This window comes from Pogoniulus pusillus, chromosome 28 (genome assembly GCF_015220805.1).
Source record: "Pogoniulus pusillus isolate bPogPus1 chromosome 28, bPogPus1.pri, whole genome shotgun sequence".
NCBI lineage: Eukaryota > Metazoa > Chordata > Aves > Piciformes > Lybiidae > Pogoniulus > Pogoniulus pusillus.
The window spans coordinates 15,348,352-15,369,869 of NC_087291.1; positions in this window are offsets into that span (position 1 = coordinate 15,348,352).

The window sequence follows — 21,518 nt, forward strand, 5'->3', positions numbered from 1 at the left end:
ATGCAAATCACTCTTGCTGTGAAGAACTTCTTCCTAAGGAAGCATAGCAGTAAATGTCCTCGAAATCTTCATGTACAGTGCTGACAGACAACACTCTGATGTAGGTCTGGGAGCTGGTACCTAAGAGTCCATGATAGCTGAGATGACCTCCCTGGCCCCAGGCTGGCTTGGTTAAGAGAAGCTTGGGAGCTTCTGTAGAAAAAACATTGACAGTAACTCATTGTAGCCAACATTGATAAGAAATTATATGACTACAACAAAATGGAGCTACTTTTGACTGCTTAGTCTGAATGATCCATTTACAACTGGATTAGGGTGGTCTGAGGAATGAATCTGAAACAAGAATTGCACTGGCAGTATGAAGACCTGCAGAGAGAAGCCTGAGGGTATAGCAACAATAGAGGCTTAGAAAGCTCTGTGAAGAATAGCTTCATACCATTCGTGAAAGAAACATACAGCTCCTTATTTCCCCACACTCAAAGAAAGTAAGTTCAATATTTACCTGTGGAAATTGCTTTCCCAGAACTTGCAAGAGTTTCTTTAACAGGTTTCTGAACATGCAATATTAGCAATGGCCTAGGATTCATAGAATCATAGAATCACAGAATAAGTTGGGTTGGAAAGGACCCCCCTGAGATCTTGAATACTGTGTTCAGTTTTGGGCTCCCCAGTTTAAGAGGCACAGGGATCTGCTGAATAGGGTCCAGCAGAGGGCTACGAGGAGGATTAGGGGACTGCAGGGCATGGCTTATGAGGAGAGGCTGAGGGACCTGGGGCTGTTTAGTCTGGAGAAAGAAGACTTAGAGGGGATTTGATAAATGTTTATAAGTATCTGAAGGCTGCCAGGAGCGGGGGACAGGCTCTGCTCACTGCTCCCTGTGATAGGACAAGGAGCAATGGGTGTAAGTTGCAGCAAAAGAGGTTCTGCCTCAACACAAGGGGGAACTTCTTTCCTGTAAGGGTCCCAGACCACTGGCACAGGCTCCCCAGGGAGGCCATGGAGTCTCCTCTGGAGCCTTCCAAGGCCTGTCTGGATGTGCTCCTCTGTGATCTGTGTTAGATAGCATTGTCCTGCTCTGGTAGGGGGATTGGACTCGATGATCTGTTTGGGTTCCTTCCAACCCCTGACATCCTATGATCCTATGAACACCAGATTCATGATATTGGCAGCAGGATTTGATGACAAAAATAAGACCTATGTTAAGATGTATGTGCACTGCTACACATTTCACAGAACAACCCACCCACAGCCCAAGCTTCAGAACTAAGGAGTAATTAACAGCAAATCTCTCATTTGGGTTACCTGAAATCTCATCCACCTGTTTGCTCTTCTTCTGAGAAATATTATGTAAGAAAACAATGACAAAGTGTCCATTTAAAAAAGAACATGGTGGGGATTTTTAATGAATGATCTCAGAGTAACAGGAACACCATAGAAAAGTAATTTCAACTGATAACAGGCAACTGTTACTTTAATTCATTATCTACCATTTCCCATCATATTCAGGAGTATTAGAAGCTGCCAAACTGTGAAGAAAGAAAGGGCCTGCAAAGAATCTGTGCGTGAGGCTTTGGAGGTGCTCCACATATAAATACCTTTGCTGACTGCTGTGAAATGCAGTCAGCTCTGAACACAGATAAACAGCTCCTTGGGTACAATACAGTTTGAACAAAGCTGTGAATCTCATTTTACTCCCAGGCCATTTGCGTGTTGACAATGACAAATTTGCAAGGCTTTGAGGAAAAAAACATTGACCCAAAAGGTTTTAAAAGGTTTTAAGGTTTAAAGCCTTATGAAATGGTTCCCATCCTTATGCTTTGAAGCAAAAAAAAAATCACCAAATATATATATATATATATATATATATATATATATTTGGTGATTTTTTTTTTGTGTGCTTGTATTTATCCTACCTTTGCCTGAGAATAAAATGAGACAAAGAATGGATTGCTTTAAAGGACTGAGTGTTCATTAGCTTCTTCTTTAAACCATTCTTCTTGAGATCACACACACACAAAAAAACTTGGAGACAGACAAATAGGACCTGGAGGAAGACAAAGAGGCAACTGTATTTTAATAGGTTTGGCTTTTAACTTTCTGCTTTTCCTTTTAGAGTAACAACACATCTTGTCTGCCAAAAAATACAGCCTGGCTGAGCCAAAGGAAAGCAAAGGCTATCAGACACAGAAAATGGGATCTGACTGAATCCAGACATGCAGTCATTCTTGACTCCTTTTAAAAATGATCAAGACCTAGTAAAGATAGTTAAAAGCATCCTGGGTAGTATTAATCTAATTGTAGAAATTATGCCTAAAAAATTCTAGATGAATAATTCTCTAAAGAAAACTTAGCAGAAGAGAAAAATCTAACTCATAGTTCCTACGGAGAACAACCCTTCCTACACTGGATAGTGAGTTCTCCAGATAGCAGGTAGAAGGTTTCTAGGTGGTAAAAGCAAGGCAAGATATTTATTAGTGCCATGGTCTAGTTGATTGGACAGGGCTGGGTGATAGGTTGGACTGGATGATCTTGGAGGTCTCTCCCAACCTGGTTGATTCTATGATTCTAGGACACTGTGGAAGTCATCTCAAGTTTGGGATGCAATTTCATCAATGCTTAGAAATACTTAAAGGGTGAGTGTCAGAAGGATGGAGTCAGACTCTTGTCAGTGGTGCCCAGTGACAAGACATGCACAGACTGGAACACAGGAGATCCCATGTAAACATAAGGAAGATATTCTTCACTTTAGGGGTGACAGAGGACTGGAACAGCCTGCCCAGTGAGGTTGTGGAGTTTCCATCTCTGGAAGCACCTGAATATTGAATTGTTTTCTATAAAAAGGTCTCTTGCAGGGTTGATTTTGAGGTGCTTGAATGTGTCCAGAGAAGGGCACCAGGGCTGGCAAGGGGCCTGGAGCAGAGCCCTGTGAGGAGAGGCTGAGGGAGCTGGGGGTGTGCAGCCTGCAGAAGAGGAGGCTCAGGGCAGAGCTCATTGCTGTCTGCAGCTGCCTGAAGGGAGGCTGTAGCCAGGTGGGGTTGGGCTCTGCTGCCAGGCAGCCAGCAACAGAACAAGGGGACATAGTCTCAAGCTGTGCCAGGACAGATTCAGGATGGATGTTAGAAAGAAGTTCTTGCCAAAGAGAGTGATTGGCATTGGAATGGGCTGCCTGTGGAGGTGGTGGAGCCGCCATCCCTGGAGGTGTTTAAGAGGAGGTTGGATGAGGCACCTAGTGCCATGGTTTAGTTAATTAGAAGAGTTAGGTGATAGGCTGGACTCAATGTCAGAGATGTTTTCCAATCTGGTTAATTATGTGATTCTGTGGATTGAGGTACCTCTTCATGTTCTCAATACAAGACACTTGGTCAAGCCTGTACTGAAGGGTGAAAGCTCTTTGTTCAAAGTAACAAATCAGACAACAGTGACACTGCACTGCTTACATTTTGGGAACATTAATCTTTAAAATAAATTCTTACGTTTATTTGCAATGCAACATCCAAAGTGGCTTTTAGCAATGAAATGGTTACATACACACAGACTCACTGGAAGATAGATCTAGAGCCTGTTTTACCAAGCAAGATAATTACACACCTATGGTATGCAATATGAATTATATTTTGTGGTATCAATGAGCTGCAAAACTTTGGAGCTAGAGGAAAATTGCTGCTCTCCTCAGTTGAAAGATAAAGGAAATGTGTAATGAAGTGCATGGAAGGGATTTTTTGTGACTTCAGTGAATTTTACCTTTTGGCAGTTTCTGAAAAAGGCTTCCATTCCAAAAGGAAAATCACCCTTGCTCATATATCTTAGCTACTTTCAATTTAACACTGTACATCATAAAAGCAAGGACAAGCTAAGGTTAAGAAAAGAAAAGCCTTTTTTTTTTTCCTGAATGAGATCTGTGAACAAGGTAATATCCCTTGGAAGGACCAACTTCCTAATCAGAAGAAATTGCATCGGAACTGTTGAGGGAATAGAGGAAACAACTTGGAAAATCAATGAAACTTTAAACACTATGTATGGTGAAAAGACCTTTCCAGACTCTGCTGATCCATGTAAGTTTTGGGTCAAGTTTGCTGAGACCTTGCTGGTTGTTTGAAGGTAACATTTCCAAAATATTTTTTCAGCCATTCACTCAAACTGTAAGAATTCCTACTTGTGTTTGTTATAAGGCAGAAAAAAAACCTAACCAACCAAAAAACACACACACACAAAACCAAACCAACAAGCAACCATGGGAAAAAAAACAACAACAAACCAACAAACAAAACCAACCAACTGAACAAATGAAAAACTCAAACCAAATCAATCGAACCAACAAAAAACCACACAAAAAAACCCTAAAGAGCCACAAATATGAAACACAGCAAAGCTGCCAACATCAGTATGCTATGGACATCTAGTCAGGATTATTGGTAGCCACAGGCCTGGCTTGGTGGGCAGTCACTTCCTTGATCATAATCCTTGATCACTACACTAAATCCTAAGATGTTTAAGGTTATGGTTAGGGTTTAAGGTTAGGGTTAGATTTAGTGTTAGGGTTAGATAGGTCAAGTACTATCTCCTTTGCTTCTTAGGGCAACATGGTACAGCAAAAATGGTTTATTTTCAGCAAAGTAGGATAAGCTGAGTTGCTGAGGTGCTGAGGGATTGTAAAAAAGTCATAAGCTTTAGCCTTTCTCCAGGAAAGAGACTAGAAATGGGCCCTTGACCAGCACTGTGACTTCATCTGTGTCGGAGACCTTGCACATTTCTCACTGACATATTTGCATGCAGTGACTTGGTGACAACTTCCAGGCTTCTCTTTAAGGTTTTGTAAGTTCGCTGCTGGATTGAGCTAAAAACAGTAGAAGACACTGTCTCAGCACAGAGGGGGCTGGAGCACAGCCCTACAAGGAGCAGTTGAGGGAGCTGGCAATGTGCAGCCTGGAGAAGAGGAGACTCAGGGCAGACCTTATTGCTTCCTACAACTAACTGAAAGGGGGTTGTAGCCAGGTGGGGTTTGTCTTTTCTCCCTGGCGCTCAGTGACAGAACAAGAGGACACAGCCTCAAACTGTGCCAGGACAGATTTAGGCTGGATGCTAGGAAGAAGTTCTTCACAGCAAGAGTGATTGGCTGCCCGGGAAGGTGGTGGAGTCATCATCCCTAGAGGTGTTTAAGAGGAGGCTGGAGGAGGCATTTAGTGCCATGATTTAGTCAATTAGAAGGGTTAGGTGATAGGTTGGACTTGATTGCAGAGGGCTTTTCCAACCTGGTTGATTCTGTGATCTGCCCAAGTAAATAAGCTCAGCACTGCACAGAAAGTTATGTGTAAATATTTGGAGTTCACACAGTTATTGCTCTATTTCCAATGCTAAATTCTCTGCTTTCAGATGGTGGCTAGTGCCTGCAGGTCTTGTGCTCTGCTTAAATAACCCTTTTTTAATCTAGTAAAGAAAAACAAAATGCAAACTATAGAGACAGGGAAGGAGTTGCTGTTTGCAGTTCTGAAAATTAATTTCTGTGAAAAGTTTGGTAAATTGGTAGCAATTCTATTGAAATTATTAATGTTACTTTGTTTGGAAGACTGTTAATTTTATTCTCCTTACTTGGTTTGAATATCCTGGTTCAAAAGCATCTTTGACTCAATGGAAGTTTATTTTTACAAGGAAGAACAGAGGGAATTCATGTAGTTCTTCCTTTCACTTTCTTCTTCTAAAGCAAGACATCAAAATCCCTTAAAAAACTCCAAACAAAAATAAATCAACCAAACAGAAAAAAAGAAACAAATCTCTTTATGCAGCCAAAATCTTTTAAACTGCTCTTAAATAAATACTTCCTTGCTCTCTCATCTGTGTACCTGCATGTGGATCTCATTCACCTTAAAGTTAAATTCTAACTGTAAAGCTCAATTTGCACAATAATGCAGCATTAAGTGCAAGTAAGTTAATATTTGGAGCTCCACAATAATTTGCATGGATTTCATGTAAAACACTCTCCTGTGCAACCAGAAGTTGCAGCCACAGTTCTAATTCTGTCCATTCAAAAAAAAAGCAATAACATTTTGTGACATCTTGGAGAATAAATCTTTTGAGGAGCAACTGAAGGAGCTGGGGAGGGTTAGTTTGAAAACAAGGAGGCTGAGGGGAGACCTCATTGCTGTCTACAGCTAACTGAAGGGACATTGTGGAGAGGTTGCTGCTGGGCTCTTCTCACAGGTGCATAGTGATAGAACAAGAGGGAATGGCCTCAAGCCATGACTGGATAGGTTTAGACTTGATATTAGGAAAAAAAAATTCCCAGCAAGAGTGGTCAGGCATTGGAATGAGCTACCCAGGGAGGTGGTGGAGTCAGCAAGCCTGGATGTTTTTTTAAGTCGTTTGGATGTGGTGCTTGGGACTACTGTTTAGGATGCACCTTGTAGAATAAGGGTATGGGTTGAACTTTGTGATCCTGAGGAGCTTTTCCAACCTGAATGTTTCTGAGGTTCTGTGATCTTGTCCTTTGTGTCAATCCATCCTTAGCATAAAATCTAGATCCTTTTCAAGACAAGAAACTTCCTGTTGTTTTTCTTAAACTATCAGAAACCACCAAATGACTAATTTCTCTTCAGCCCTGTTCATCTACATGTGATAAAATCCTTGACTTATTCAATTTATCATAGCTCAATCCATATCAGTGAAACTATTGCAGGTGATATCTTCAAAATTTTCTATGTTTTAATTAGCTGAAAGTAAGACTTTCATTTTTTAATGAGTACTTGGTGTTATATGACAGATACAAGTAACACAACACTTCCTAGGAAAGTGTTTTTTCTGCCCAGTGTCATGCTGGCAACTTAGATCTCATACTTACAAAACCTTTGGGTTTGCTATAATAAACAAATGAATTTGTAACAAATACATTTGCAGTTTGTTTAATAGAGGTAGTGTAAAGTAAAATATGTGTAACGTGGTCTGAGTTGTATTTCCTTTAGCTTGGAATGTATTTCAGCTGCATAGTGCCTTTTGGCTCTTTGGGATTAAGTGCATTGAAAACAGGAAAATTATTAAAGGTTAAGTACTGCATTTTTCATTATATATTTCCACTGCACAGTAATGAAAACTGAATAAGCAGATTAAAAACTGATTTAAAAATTAATCCTCAAATCTCTTCTTCGAGAGATTTTTGGTCTTCAATTAGTAACTCAAGATTTAAAGAATTCACTTGTGGAGACCAAGGTTTATGTTATTGTCATGACTGTCGTTGCAAACAGCCTGGGTAGAGCTGACAAGAAATGAAGATTTTTCTCTCAATTGTGTTTTAATATCAGACTTAATAAGTAAAGGGAAAAATAAATGACATAGTCATTTGCATAAGCAAATATCAATTGGGAAGAAAATGAAGTCATACTCTTACCTATGAAAAAGTGTTGGGTAAGACAAATCCCAACATTACATAATGCAACCTTCAAGACTGTAATAATATTCCTTTAATTTCAACCATAATAAGTCCATTAATATGCCCTAGGTGAAAGACATCCTCCAAAAAGGCTAATTTGAAGATGTCAAGAGAGGGACAACTCATCATTATATTTGACTCTTGTTGGGATAGAGCCATAATGCTTCTGTGAAGTAAAGACCCTGGCCTACTCTCTCCAGTTTAAACCCAAGTGCTTGAAGCTCTCCAGCATTGTTTTGATTGCAGAGTGGCTGAAGAGTAGTCTTTCTTCAGCCACTTTAACAGTTTCCTGAGCATCCCAAGTTATGTCACCTGATGAGAAGGGCAGTAAGACTCCAGCCAGGCCTTTGTCTGTCATAGATATGTACAGGTGATAAAGTTTTGCAAAAGATGAGGAAAAAAAAATGTACAGTTATAGTTGAAACATACTGTGGATAATTAGAAGGGATACAGCACTCAATTGTCTCTCTCGCTCAGGCACAGGAGCTGGCTGTCTCAATCAGAGCAGTGCTAGAGATTGCAGTAACACTGAATATAAGATTCAGAGTGGAAAACATTGTCCCATTTGCCAAGGAATCATGAAGCATACAACTTATTACAAAGTATTGATTGTTTTAAGGTCTTTTGCTCTCCTCTCTGTGTTATCAGGAAAAACTATCTTGAAGTGATAACCTTGAAGTGGTGGTGAAAACAAAGCATATAACCTTCTGATTTTGACATTATGGGAGGAGGTCAGTTTGTCATGAAACTATTTTTGGCCCTTCAATGCCTTCTTCTTAAAACACTAGTCCAACTGCAATGCCATGGTTTTCCATGCATGACCTGTAAGTCTGATACTTGAGGAGAGAAGGTGAATGGCAAAGAGCAGAGTGTGTTTGTTGCACTTGCTTATAGTGCACATAATAGCAGAGTTAAAAATATTCCTGTGTGTCCATGTATCTCCCAGAATTTAATTATGTAAATGTAACAAGCAACAAAGTACAACTGTAGAAAAGATGTTTCTTCTAAATTATAGGTGTAGAAAATGGATCCACAAATGTACAGCTGAGATACGTGGGAAACACAGAATCAAAGAATCAGTCAGGGTTAGAAGAGACCACAAGGATCGTCTAGTTCCAATCCCTCTGCCATGGGCAGGGACACCTCATGCTAGATCAGGCTGCCCAGAATCAATTACTCTTGAGGTTGCTTTGTCTCCCACAGAGAATCAACCAGGTTGGAAGAGACCTCCAAGATGATCCAGTACAGTCTATCACCCAGCCCTAGCCAATCAACTAGATCATGGCACTAAGTGCCTCCTGCAATCTTTTCTTATGCTACACTCAATGCCTGGGTGATTAATTCAGAGTAATTACTTAAATTCTGGGTATCTAATGTTGACAAGATTCTCTTATATTGACTGACTAGATGCACAATTTAATGCTTTCATATCTTTTTAGATCCATCAATGTTCTAATCACCTATAACATTTGGAGTAGAGGAGTGTTTCACCATGTGCCACTGATTCCAGGTGGTGCCATGACAGAGTCTGACGGTCTGAACCTAAACTAATGGCACTTTGCATAGGTAGCTCCATGCAAGAGCTTTCTGCATTGCTTTTTGAAATAAGCTTCCTGAGCTCAATTTCACATGCAGCAGAGCAGTTAAACAAATGCAGCTGTTTTGTGGACATTAGAACTTTAACAAATAGTCCCTGCCATTTCATATGCTTTATCTTCCACGAATCCACATCCATTTGCCTACATTCTCTTTGAAACACAGGAGTGTTACTGGAGATTGTGTTGCTATGTGTATGAATCAAAATAGAAATTGTGTCTCTGGGTTTTGGGGTTCTTTTCAGTAGTGGAAGAGGCAATCCTTTCTTTTCCCAATCCACTAAAAAAAAATATATATTTTTTTTTTTTTTTTTTAAATTTATTTATTTATTTCTATCACGACCCTTTCATGTTCTGGCAACGCAGCCCTCAAATCAAACACACCCTAACTATCTGTGCTGATTATCATATTTGATCTTGCTAGTGTAAAACTCTCTGGACAGTCTTGTCATGGTCTCTTTCTCTTAGATCAAGGAAAGATTATGAGAGCGAATTTGTTCTTTTTGCAAAGACAATCCAACTTCTAAAGGACAGCAGAAATAAAAGGACTGAAGTCGGTGATGACACAAGCACCATTTGTGCTGCCAAAAGCCTTTAAGGAGTTCTAAGAAATACCATTTTAAAAGACCACTAAAGCATTTTGTCTTTCCTTGTAAATTCAAAGCACACAAGTTCTTCTGTTCCCTTGACCTAGCACTTGTGCATTTTATCTTACCCAGGATTTCCAGTAGATCAAGAACACTGATTGAAGTCCTGTAGCCTGTTGCTGGTTCAATAGCTCATTCTGTATTCTGTCTGAAAAAGAAACCCACCTCATTTTCTATTGTGCACTTCCTCTGTGCAGACATGAGAAAAGAAATTAAGATTTGTAAATGTTATTTATTCTATGAATTTGGGAAGAAGCAGCAGAAAGGAATACAAATCAGATAGCTCTCAGCAGGACCTACACTGTGAGTGTGGAAAACATAGGATACCTCATTACCACAGAAGCAGACAGCAATATCTTCCTAAAGTGGTAATGGCTCTTTCTAGGGACTCTTAAAACTCAAACACAAATGTCAAATTGCAATGTCTTTCGAGAAAGCTGTGTCTTGCTTCAAGTAAGTTTTGAGAAATATCCCTCAGGGAAATAGCCCTCAGTTTTTCATTGCTGCACATAGAACAGAAAGCTGTCTATGGGGCTAGAAACACAAGACACAAGGAAACAAAAAGACAACCTTGCAAATGGCAATGAATCTGGAAATGGGCAGTCACTTCTAACTGGTTTAACCTTCTTATTTTCTCTCATTTCCCAGTCTCAGAACCAGCCCCTCTGCTGTTCAGATCAGACACTAAGGGTTTTGTGGTTTAGAGTAATAAAATACCCAAAGGTAATTGAGATATGAATAAACACAGTAGCTTATGTTTTCTGAGTTATTTGTTTCAATCCTTTAAAAGTAGTTCCCATAACCTGCATGTGTGTGGATTGCTTACCTTCAGAGACAGCAACCTCACAGTGCATAACCTCAAACCAAAATGACAATAGCTGTGTAATGACAGTAATAGCTATGTCTAGCTGGTATAAATGAGCAGGGTCTGAAGAGGGTTATGTTTTGTGAAGGTTGCTTTGTTCTCTTCAAACTTAATTGCATTTTGAACATATCATCTCAACAGGCACAAACTTGGACATAGGAATCTCCATCTAAACATTAGGAGGAACTTCTTTACCATGAGGGTGGGGGAGCCCAGAGAGATGGTGAAGTCTTTACCTCTGTAATCATTCATAATCCACTTGGATGCATTCACACACAGAGGTGTGTGAATGCATAGGATGTTAGGGGTTGGAAGGGACCCAAAGAGATCATCAAGTCCAACCCCCCTGCCAGAGCAGGACAATATTATCTAACACAACCTCTTCTAACTGAACCTGCGCTGTCAGGAGGGATGGATTAGATGATCTCCAGAGATCCCTTCCAGTCATTCTGTGATTCTCATTCTGTGAACTGCTTCTAGGGATCTGCTTTCCAGAAAGCATTACTGATCAACACTTCCTGCTGACAAAAACATAGTTAGCAGACATGTTAAGGGTGTCTAGTTTTCTGCAGTATCCTACACAGAAAGTTGAGATTCAGGCAAACAGCAAGTGCATTTTCTAAATGAAGAGACAGAGGAAGAAATAGCAGCAATAAAAAGAATGCATTTTAAAAATGAAAGACAAAATCTATAAGTACAGACTTCTTAGCATATATTTTTAGTCAATGCTCAAGAAAGTTGTACCTGTTCTAAGGAGGGAAGGTTCTAGTCCAATATGGAGTGAATACTGTAGCCTGACAGTTTAAACTTTAGGTCCAACTGAATCAAATACAATACTTTAAATGAAGAGGCTTAGTGACAGAATTTCATTAACCACAAGTCTCGACGACAAATGAACTTAAAATTATTTCAGGGGTTTATTTTATCTGTAAAACCTCATAACCTGCTTTTATGTTATTCTCTCTCTTCCTGAAAAGCTCTCAAATGAATTCTTAAACAACAAAAATAAATTAAACAGAAAGTCAGAAAATCCTGTAAACAAAATGGAAATTGACCAACAAGTTGCATGCAATCAAATGAAGAACTCATACAGCTCTCAGTTTAAAGGATGACCTCTTATCATCATGCAGAATCCCTTTGAATGATAATTCATTTTTTATCTTCTTACTACCATACCTTTAAACCAATAACCATGGCTTACTTCCACCAAATATTTATTTATTTATTTTTAGCAGAGGCTAAGGCTGTTCTTAAAGTGTTAGGAAGATATTTGCCATAAGATGGGATAATAAAGGGAAAGTTCTATGTGCAATTCCTAGAAGTCATTGACTGTGCAGGGAAAAAAATACCCTTGTTCAACAGCTCTCTTCACAGGTGAATGCTGGGTTGTGTAAACATGAGTTTATGAGAAAATCAGGGTAAAGTCTGTAAACAGGGCTACAGGAGAAAATTACAAAGACATGTAATTCATCTGGTTGGAGTCTAGAAGTTGGCCAGAGCACGGTAATAAATCAAGAGGAGTATGTTAAATTACCCTGTAGTATTACAATTTAGTCTCATGCTTTTAATTCATGATGAATCTCATTTAACTTTGCCTATCTAAAACTTAGACACATGGTCTGGTTGATTGGCTAGAGCTGGGTGCTAGGTTGGACTGGATGAGCTTGGGAGGTCTCTTCCTGGATGAGCTTGGGAGGTCTCTTCCAACCTGGTTGATTCTATGATTTAAAGTTAGTCATCAAAGCTGCTTTTACAGTTGTAGCAAAAGGTGGGGCTTCTCCAAAAATTATCCATAGTACCTTCATGTAGACATAAAGTGTGATGGATACCTTAGTTTCAGACCATGAATCTCCAATCACATCTGTGTAACATCCAGTGGGAATGGTGACAAACAATTAAATAAATAACAGTATATTGAGGAGATAGATAGAAAAGACTTAGAAGTAAAGAAGCAATTTTCAAATCTAATCATGTTACAGAGTGCTCAGCAAATGGCATTTACATTCTATCATCACAGAACACCAAGCCACATTACCACCAGCACCACTACTTCACAGCTAAAGAGGAGGCAATGTAAACTCAAACTCTCTCTTGCTATTACATGGACTGATGTGATGACTTCCCAAAAAGAATCACACCTGTATCAGCATTCCTCAGTAATACTCCTCACCTTTTTACCACTACTGGAGAAGAGAGAAAAAAAAAAACCAAACAAATTAAAAAGAAAAAGGGTAGCTTGCTGCTGGCAATTTATCTCTAAAATATATTTGTCTGAGAGATGGAATGTGCTGGTTGAACAAAGCACAAACTGCTAAATAGTGTCTTCTACCTCTGTTTTGGAGCTCGATAACTGCTCCTTTAAAATGGGAAATAGTGTGGAGTTAAAAAGGTTGAAATAATGATGCCTCAATATTTGACTGCTTTGATATCATTGAATCACTAGAATAAGGGTCACAAGAATTTAGAGAAGGTTAAGAATGCTAAGAAAAGTATCTTTTGATTTGATAAGAGATGGCAGACCTTGAAGTCAATTCATTTTTCTTGACTTTTCCAGCTGGGAATTCTATTCCCTGGAAGGTAAATGGATGCCTTGTCATTGAATTCTGATGATTACAGTGTGTTTGATCAAGATCCTGACAGATAGGCATTGTTTATCTTATTTTGCTTCCTTTATCTTGAACGCTTCGAAGCACTACAAAGATGAGGGTTGTTTGGGGTTTTTTTAAATGTCTAATGTGTTGTGAACAATTCCAGTGTGTAGCCATCTGGAAAGTCTCACCTTGAAGTACTGGAAATGAAAACTTAGTTGTAAAAGAAGAGTAAGAATTTGTGGAGAAGACTTTTCTTGGTGAACAATAGACCACAAAGGTGTGATAGCTAAGTAGGTGCTACTCAGATATGCCACAAAAGGATCAGACTGCATGGCAGCTGGAGATATTGAAGTTCTACTGCTGAAAAGGAGTGGTTCCCTCTGCAGAAATGTGCAGCCTAAATGCATTATACAAAACCCAGGAGGAGCAATGGATGTGATAGAAAAGAATATTCTCCCACAGGATTACAGGATGTCAGGGGTCAGAAGGGACACAAAGAGATCATCCAGTCCAAACCCCTGCCAGAGCAGGACCATATAATCTAGCTCAGGGCACATGGGAACACATCCAGACAGGCCTTGAAAGTCTCCAGAGAGGGAGACTCCACAGGTTCTCTGGGCAGCCTGTGCCAGTGCTCTGGGACTCTTGACCCTTACAGTAAAGAAGTTCCCCCTTGTGTTGAGGTGGAATTTCCTGTACTGCAGCTTCCATCCATTGCTCCTTGTTCTACCCCAGGGAGCAAGTGAGCAGAGCCTGTCTTCTCCCCCCTCCCGACCCCCAGTCTTCAGATATTTATGCACATTTATCAGATCCCATCTCTTCTCTTCTCCAGACTAAACAGCCCTGGGTCCCTCAGCCTCTCCTCATCAGGCAGAGATCCAGTCCTCTCATCATCCTCATAGCCCCCCACTGGACTCTCTTAAACTGGGGAGCCCAAAACTAAATGCAGTACTCAAGATGGGATCTCACCAGGGCAGAGCAGAGGCAGAGGAGAACCTCCCTCAATCTACTGGACACACTCTTCTTAATGCACCCCAGGATCCCATTGGCCAGATCTGGCCCATTCTCATATCTGCCTTAACTGATGAGCCAAAACTTCCATGAAAGGTCTGAAGTTCTCTTAGCCTGTTTACTTGACATTTGCTAAATATAGCTTAATGACAGTGACATTTTAGCCTAATTTGTCCTGGTAGTAGTTTTCATTAAAAATGCTTCATTTACTTTAATTTTCCATCTACCTCTCTTTTTCTTGTCCACATATTTCTTCCTTTGCTACCAATTCAAACTTAGTAAGTTTTGAAGAGTGTAAGTGACAATCACAACTTAGATACTGGGGGGGAGGTAACAAATTCCAAGAATTTTGTGGGGTTATTTTTATCAGTTGTTGCAATGGCAATAATTCATTATTCTCCAGACAACTTAAATCTATATGTACATGCCAAGGGTTATCCCTGGAAACAGATTCATATATTATTATCAAACTGCAATTTACAACACATACTCTTTCCTAAGAAAAAAATCTTTAATAATGATCTCCTGTAATGAACATGATAAATTCAAACTTCAGAGGAGGAGGTTTTTGTCTCAAGCTCTTACTACAAAAGCAATTAGAACACATGGAATACAATAAGGAGGTTGGTACATTAAAATGTTATGGGCTGAATAAAAATCTAACTTGGGGGAAGGACAAGATTGAGCATTGATGTGAGGCTAGAACTCTGAGTGGGAACTCAATATGCTCATAGTCTATGCCCTAATATTACCATCCATATTCTTTGTGTCCTTAGAATCATAGAATCAACCAGGTTGGAAGAGACCTCCAAGATCACCCAGTCCAACCTAGCACCCAGCCCTAGCCTGAGATGTTTTTATATATCTCAGCATGCCTATGAGTGAAGTAGACATCACCACTCTTTGCTTTTCACAGCTTATCATCTAACTGCTGTCACCACAATATTCTAGCTAGCTTCAAAATAGCACAAATAAAAAGATTTTCATCACGTTGGCCACACTTAAAATATTGCAGATTGTGTATCTAAAGGCTTTCATACAACAGTGCAAGCCACATATATATAAAGCTAATGAGGTGGGTTTAATGATTCATTGTCAGTGGTGAACTAAGCCCCAGTTCAGGATTGCTTCTAATGACTTCAGAAAATTATTAATTTCCCATTAAAAGAGTGTGTGTGCACGTGTGTGTGTGTGAGAAAGCATCCACTAAAACATTTCTATTTATACTTTAATTTCTTCATAGCAAAGCATTAATGTCTTTAGTTTACAAGCATACAAAGAAGCTATCCATTGGAACAGCATGAGCTATCTCTGCACATCACTGGCTTATCTCCATCTGAACTTTTTACTGTGGTACCACAGTCAAGGTGCTATTTTCCTAGAATCATACAATCAGTCAGGGTTGGAAAGGACCACAAGGATCATCTAGTTCCAATTCTTCTGCCACTTTACCCTAGAGCAGCCTGGCCACAGCCTCATCCAGCCTGACCTTAAACACCTTCAGGGATGGGGCCTCAGCATCCCTGAGCAACCCATTCCAGGCTCTCACCATTCTGATGCTGAACAACTTCCTCCTCACATCCAGTCTGACCCTAACCACCTCCAATTTTGCTCCATTCCCCCTAGCCCTTTCACTACCTGACAGCCTAAAAAGTCCTTCCCCAGCTTTTTTGTAACCCCCCTTCAGATACTGGAAGGCCACAATAAGGTCACCTGGGAGCCTCCTCTTCTCCAGACTGCCCAGCCCCAACTCTTTCAGTCTGTCCTCATAGCAGAGATGTTACCAATTGAAACCAGTTTTGTTCTTACCACCTGAAACTTTCCTTGCTGGCTATATTCGAAATTTCTTAATGTCTACTGCATTTTTTCAATGACTTAACTGAAACCTCTTCTTCATAACTAAGCTCTATACTTACCTTTAACTATGGCAATGCCAGCTTAAGGAGTTGCCATTGTTATTCTCCTTAAGGTATTTTTAGCCTATGCCAATTTAGAGATTTGTACAAAAGACAGTCTGAAACTGGCTGTATAGAGTCAATTGGTGGCAGGAAGCTTACAGTGAATGGTCAGATGGAAGAAATCTCTTGGTGGGCACTGCTAACTTGAAGGGTCTGTGCATTTACAGCCAGCTTGAGGGGGATTTTTGCCATAGCCAAATCATTAATACATCTGTGCTGCTATTGACACTGTATCACTACTAATATTTGTTACTGGCTGTGTGTTATTGGGTTATTCTTAGCCTCTGTAGAGAAAATGTAAAATCTCAGGAAGCAGTTATCACAACAAAGCACAAGATAAATGTTCTCAAAGCAGGCATAAACAAACTCAGCATACAACAAGCTACAATATTTACATGACAGTTAACATGCATCCAGCAGTTCTAGGAAGAGATAATGATGTTCAATTCCAGAAGTATTCATTTTACAAAGGAATCATAGAATGGTTTTGGGTTGGAAGAGACATCCAAAGGTCCTGTAGTCCAACCCCTCTGCAGTGAACCAGAATGCTGACCTTAAATATCTCCAGTTACCTCACTGGGCAATCCACTTCAGTGCTCCACTACTCTCATGGTAACAATCTTCTGCCATCATAACATCCAGCCTAAGTCTACTCTGCTCTCATTTCAAAGCATTGTCTCTCATCCTGTCACTCCAGGCCTTTGGAAACAGTCCCTTTCTGGCCTTCTTGTAGCCCACTTCAGGTACTGGAATGTGTCCTGGGAGCTGTTGGGAATGGTAGGAATTTCAGTGCTGTACAGCTGCTTGATCTTGACACACTGGAACATAAGCCTTGAGTTCAGAATGTATAAAGGGGAAAAGCACTGAGATAAGTAAATGGAAGGTTGAAATTACATTAGAGAATGTTGCAACAGATGAAACTATGTGAAACATGGACCTGCATTTTTGTTAACCTTTGCTTATCTATTTGCTAGCCTACAAGGTCTGTCTAGATGAGGTTTCTACTGAGGCCTGTCTTAATGACCAATTAGGATTTGGCATGGTCTTTTAGCTTGTATGTTAAGGTATATAACCAAGTGCTGAAAGTACAATAAAAGGAACTTAGCTTGCATCAAGCTGCTCCCCATCTCTCAATCACGGCAGGGAGCCCTCTCTTCTCCAGGCTGAACAACCTCAGCTCCCTCAGCCTGTCCTCATAGCAGCTCCCTGACCATTTTTGTGGCCCTCCTCTGGACCTCCTCTATCAGATCCATGGCCTTCTTGTGTTGAGGGCACCAGAGCAAGAGACAGTATTCCAGCTAAGGTCTTACCAAAGCAAAGTGGCAGAACCACCTTTCTTGACCTGCTGACCACTCTCCTTCTGATGCAGCCTAATATGTGCTCTGTTGACCAAAGAAAGTCATAGGATCACCAAGCCTTTGTGTTGCCAATATTAGACAACACTCACTCCATTGTTTTACATGAATTTTAAGGACAGCCTGACCTAGATGTCCTAGCAATAAAAACAATAATTCCTTCTTTCTGTGCATGGAGCCAAAAGCATTGAATAAACCAATTGAAGCAATGCATGATCAGTCACTTCTTGGATTCCCCCATACTCCATCCACTCCTGCACTATTCATTGTGCTATAGAAGTCCCCAAAGAGCCATCAGCACAGATATATGTCATTCAGAATTCCACCATTTTAATATACAATTTCTAAACTTAAGAACAACTTTTTCTTCTTGAAACCTACTTTGTTAGATCAATTGTTTAAACACTTTGAAGTCCACTATCCTTTTGGAGAATAATAAATTCCCAATGCTCATTGCAACTTGCAGTAGCACTTCACTCCTGGATTCTTCCTAATTTTCGAAGGAACTGATCAAATGAATCTCTCTTGCTGAACAAATTGAAAATATTATCAGTCAAGACTAGGAAAAAATTAATTAAGAAGTGGGAAGAATATAAGAGCAAAGATTAAAAATGCATCTTCCTTAATTTTGAGTCATTATTTTGCATATTGAACAGCGCTCGTGATTGAAGGCATTCCTGACAAACTGTGCACATCATTTACCAAGTGTCCTGATCTAGGCATTAGAAATTATTTAAGGTTGAGGAAGCAGAAATGCTTCTCTTATAAGAACAGCTGTAGGGGAGATTTGCACCTAGAAGTAGCAAGATATTTTGAGCTCACTAATGAATTTTCCTCCTATAACAACAGATATTGCGGACAGCTTTTAAAAGCACCATCATGGAAACCCAAATCCATCTCTTAAGCCAAGTGTGGAATCATCTACTTTTCCCTTTCTCTGCTCATGTCCTAGTTTTGTTTTACTGGTTACAACCTTGGGATAATTGCATCACTCTGATGTTTCTCTGATATCAGTTTCCCTGTGAGGAATGATCATGATACCAATCATATCCAAACAGTCATATTGAAAAACACTGGAAAAAACAAAAGCCTTGCAGAGAAAGGCATATCAAAGTGATAAACCAAACTACATGTGCAATATGTGTGTATAAAGCCTGCTCACACGGTGTGATTGTGCTGGTTGTTCTAAGCCTCTTCTGCTTTGATAGACTCGTGGTGTTACTCTTTTCCCTGAAACTACTCCTGCCTTGCCTGTCAGAAAGGATAGTCAAGCACTAAGCCACTTTTGAGCTTTTAGCACCCAGAAATGTGTTGCTTTTCCACAACACAGAAGTTACTGCTACTGTTTCAAAGACCTAAGATGGCACATTCGTATGAACTAGGGTGTCAGAGAACATTCACCTCTTTAGTTGACTGAGTTAGAAGGTGAAGTTAAAGAGCTTAGTCAGCTGAACCCTCTCCTTTTGCCAGGTTCCTAGATTGATGATACCATACTCCTTTTCTGGCTTCTTAAGCCTCCATCAAAGAATGGCAATAACCCCTCAGTCACCATAAGAGGCATGTACTGTTGGTCACTTAAGGTCATCATTCTCCTTCTCCTCCCTATTTTCTTCAGAAGTGCTAGAAAGGGGATGTCTGGTGATCACCAAGGATGCTGAGTGACAAATTCATATCAGGATTAGGTCCATGGGCTGAGATCAGTGTCAGAGACAAGGCAGTGATTTCCTGACAAGTCCACAGTGACTAGAAAGGTCCCGGTTGAGTCAAGGGCAGGATGAATGGAGTAGGCTATGAGGTTGAACAGAAACAGCATTGCTGCCCATGAGCAAAGTCAAACAAGTCAGAGCAGTAAAGACTCTTCTAATGACAGATGCAAGTTCTCACTTCCAGCTTTATTCACAACAGTTTTTAACAGCAAGGTAACAGCTGGCTAAACCCTTGAACCCAGCCACATCAACACTCAGAAATGGACAGTTTGCTCAAGACTATGACACAGGCTGCAAAATATAGAGGAACATCTATTTCAGCTTAAAAATGTTGAAACTAGGGTGTGACCCCCAGTGCTAGGCTGGAGTCTGCTCTGATTAGGGAAAATCTGCACGTTTGCTTGTGTTGCTTCTTGGACATAGTGAGTCTCTGTATTCTGAGGTGTAACTTGGCTGATTTCTCCTGAAGAAGTTGATTGATATACAGCTGTGAAAGTGTAAATGAAATTTAAACAAATAGCTCACAGCATAGAATTTGCATCTGCCTAGTACCTCTAAAATAGGCTGAGACTTTCAGATATAAAATGCCTCAGAAAAGGAAAACACTTTTTTGCCTTGCAGGAATTAGGTACTAAAAGAGAGTCTGAACAGAAATGATGATGAATTTAAGGGCATTCCAGAACATAATGTAGCAAGTATAACACAGATCTCATGAGCAGCAATTAATGGGCTTTCTCTTGTTGGTGGCTTGAAAAGGAATGAAAATGAATGCAGAGAAGGGTAGCCAGCAAAACTACATACCCCTGCAAATACCCATTACTGAACAGAAGCAGAAGATTAGGCAGACTGAAGCAGCAGTATAAATCCAGAGTAACTACTGAAGACAGCGGAGTTACTCCACATTTATACTGGTTTAACGGAGAGAAGAAAAAGGTCCATTGAGTATAATTGAATCAAGGAGTTTGCCATTAAGTCCAAATGACTTTCACAGCAGGAGGCTCCTGAAAGCTCAGAGGAGAGCAGTCTTTTCAGAACAATAACATTTCGCTTTGCTCCAGCATTTTAATCTTTGCTGTTTGGACACAGTGTTTTAAAATTCACTCAGCCTATACTATGCTTTTTTACATTAGCTACATTTCATGCCAAACACTATTGAATTCCACTAAAAAAATCCAACAACAACTGTATTTTCTGTAGGCACTTGCTTAGAATTCCTGAGGTTTATATCTCTGGATTTTTTTTAAATGATCTCTCATGTTGTGGCACACTCTATATGGAATTGACTAACACCTCTTTTACTCGCTTTCTTTTGGATGTTCTGGTCAGGAAGCACTACAGGAATCATCCAAATTAAAAATGTTCTGTTGCATTCAGCCTGGAGAAGGCTTCAAGGAGACCTTGGAGTGGCCTTCCCATATCTGAAAAGAGCCTACGGGAGAGCCTACAGGATGAAGAGGAATGGGTTTAAACTGGCAGAGAGGAGACTGAAACAAGATGTTAGGAAGAAGTTCTTTACAGTGAGGGTGGTGAGACACTGGCACAGGTTTGCCCAGGGAGGTTGGGGCTGCTCCCTCCCTGGCAGTGTTTAAAGCCAGGCTGGATGAGACCTTGAGTTGGCTGTTCTAGCAGGAGGTGTCCATGCCTATGGTGGGAGGTTGCAACTGAATGGTCTTTGAGGTCCCTCCCAACCTAAACCATTCTGTGATACTGGAAGGTTAGACAGACAACCAACAAGGCAGGTTCCTATGCAGAATCATAGAATGGTTTGAATTGGAAAGGACCTCCAAAAGTCAGCTAAGCTAACCTCTCTGCAGTGAGCAGGCACATCCTCCACTAGATCAGGTTGCTCAGAACCTCGTTGGGCCTTGCCTTGAATATGTCCAGAGATAGGAACTCAACTACCTCTGTGGGCAACTGTGGTGGTTTGGGTGTTCCCCACCCCCCCACACTTTGGAAATCACCCAGACTAGACTCTGGAAATTGAATGCAGCTTATATTTACAGCCAGCACAATATACAAGCAGATATTTACAGTATATACACTTAGATACAGCAATAGTCAAGGTAAAAAGGTAATACAGAAACTCAACAGCCCTCCCAGAAACCTGAGTCGCCAGGAGGGGCTCCCAACCACCCCTTCACCTTCCCCCTACCCCTCTAAACCTTACCCTAGTCCCAGGAAAGAATGGAGGTTGGGCCAGGGGGTAAGGAAACAAAGTAGATTAGTCCAAAATGGAGGGTGAGGTTAGAGAGTAAGAAGCAGCTCAGCCAGCAACCCCAGTCAGCATGATTATCTGTTCTTATTTCTTGTTCCTATACAACTCAGCAAGCCTATAAGCAAAGTAGACATCACCACTGTTTTCCTTTACAGCC